The 2,328-nt window shown below is 34.1% G+C and overlaps 1 long non-coding RNA gene across 1 annotated transcript; it reads left to right on the top strand.

Annotated features, from left to right (window-relative positions):
• The first annotated feature begins 622 nt into the window (after window positions 1-622).
• On the top strand, window positions 623-1,859 carry LOC110940499. Its single transcript, XR_002593254.2, has 2 exons — window positions 623-1,504; window positions 1,596-1,859. It is a non-coding gene; the product is annotated as an uncharacterized LOC110940499 (long non-coding RNA).
• The last annotated feature ends 469 nt before the right edge of the window (window positions 1,860-2,328 follow it).

Raw genomic sequence — 2,328 nt, 5'->3', positions numbered from 1 at the left:
TTTAGTCTTAATTTTCGTTGAAAATCTCAACCGCACCCCTTGGATTTTTTCAACTGCAACCCTTGAAAATTTTCAACCGCCATCCTTAGAAAAAAATATTATGAATTTATAAAAAAAAAAAATTAAACACTGATTATTATGAATATATCAGTACATAACACAATTTGTATAATAAGTAAATTACAAAAATCATCCTTTATGTTAATACTAGATTGCAAAGTGTGTCATTTGTCTTTAAAAATTACAAAAAATGTACTTGATGTTTGTAAACTCTTGCAACTTATGTCCTTTAGCCCTAACTTAGTTAGGGGGTGTTTGTTTTTTCAGAAAAACCTCTTCTGGCCTCTTATGTCTGCGCCGTACAGACCACGCGCAGACGTTTAGCTCTGCAGACCCGTTTGTTTTTTAGAAGACATTTCATTAAAAAAATGTCTTCAAACCTCTGCGCGTCCTCTTCCCTACGCAGACATAATCCAATGTCTTCCCACCTCTTCCAACCCTTTCTCCACCCCTCTCCTCCTAATCTCAAAACACAGACAACTCCATTAATGGAGAACTAATCTTTAAATCGATGAAAAGGGTAAAGGAAACAGAGGGCACGAGTGTTGAAGATGATTTTTTTTTTTTTTTATTTTGTGGGTGTGAGTATGTTTGGTCTCATGCATCAAACCCATCTCAAAAGAAGACAATTTTTAAAAGAAGACAACTCCATTAATGGCAAATTAATCTTTAAATTGATGAAAGGGTAAAGGAAACAATGGGCATGAGTGGCGAAGATGAATTTTTGGATTTTGTGGGTATGGGTCTGTTTGGTCCCATTAATGGAGAATTAATCAAGAAACTTCATTAATGGAGAATTAATCAAGAAAAAGCAGCAAGATTGAAGGGGTTTGAATTTGCGTTATGGCATAAGTAAATATGAAATGTTCAAGAGAAAGGGGTTTGGGAGAAGAGAAAAGGAAAAAAATAAACACTTTTTTTATTACACCCCGCAGACATTTGGTCCACCTCTTTTCGTGCAGACGTTTGCAGATGTGGTCCGCAGACTGCAGACCTTTTGCATCTGAAAAAACAAACACCACCTTAGTTTTCATAGTTAAATTTATAAGTGGATCCCACATAATGGTATTTTAGTCATTTTACCCTAAATACTAAAATAATAAACATAAAAAACCCATCTCCCTCTCATCTCAAAACTCACTTACTGTCTTCCTCATTTTTTACTCTCTCTCTACAGTCTGAATGGAGAAACACATCCAATCTTGCCTACCAGAAACCAACAGAAACACAACATCCACACTTATTCAAGAAACACAACATCCAATCTTATTCAAGGGTTCTGCTCAGATTGATAATTTCATCAAACCTTGCATATACCTGATCTATAAGCCTGAAAACAATGGGGTTTTTAGTACACACTACCAGATTCGTCATTGGAGATCCATAAGTCGCCATCATTCTGCCAGATCCGTAAGTCGCCGCCGTCGAATGATTGAATCTTGATGTAAGTGTGATTGTGTGTGTTATCTGATGTGATTTGGGGGTTTTTAGTACACACTCTTCTTTGTATTTTTATATTTGATGGTGGTTTTCAGATTGATTCAATCATTGAGGTGGTGTTTATGGAAGATGGAATTTGGGGCTATGATTTGCGGGTTGTGGTTGTGGGGGCAGATCTTAGTGGTGAGTTTGAGTGGCAGTGAGATGTGGGGTTGGGTGGGCCGTGTGAAGGTGGTGGTAGGTGGTGGGATAGGCGGTGGTGGTACCATAGTTAGAGAGAGATAAAGAGAGGTTTATCATATATGTGTATGTGTTTGTATAGATAATTATAATTATATCTATGTAATTTTTTTAAACAATTTTTATTTATTTATTTATTATGTTTATGATTATTTATTTTAGTATTTAGAGTAAAATGACCAAAATACCCTCATATGGGGTACACTTGGTTAAATTTAACCATAAAAACTAACTAAATTAGGGCTAAAGACATAACATGTAAGGGTTTGTAAATATCGAGTACATTTTTTGTAATTTTTGAAGACAAATGACACATTTTACAATCTAGTGTCAACATAAAAGACGATTTTTGTAATTTACTCTTTGTATAATTATTTTTTAATTACTTATTCACTTTACATAACCCAATCTAATTTCATTAACCCAACTATCCAAGCCCAAACCCAACCCCAAAAATCATCCTTTTTATTGATTTTTTTTTTGTTGTTTTATGTGGTGATTAGGAGAAAATATTGATGTATAAAGGGTTTGATCTTTTTATGTTTTTTTTTTTTTTTGATGTTTTTTTAGTTGTTCTAGATCTATAGT

This window comes from Helianthus annuus, chromosome 5 (genome assembly GCF_002127325.2).
Source record: "Helianthus annuus cultivar XRQ/B chromosome 5, HanXRQr2.0-SUNRISE, whole genome shotgun sequence".
Classification (NCBI taxonomy): Eukaryota; Viridiplantae; Streptophyta; class Magnoliopsida; order Asterales; family Asteraceae; genus Helianthus; species Helianthus annuus.
Note: the sequence above shows the minus strand (reverse complement) of the source record. Positions and strands in the feature narration are given on the sequence as shown.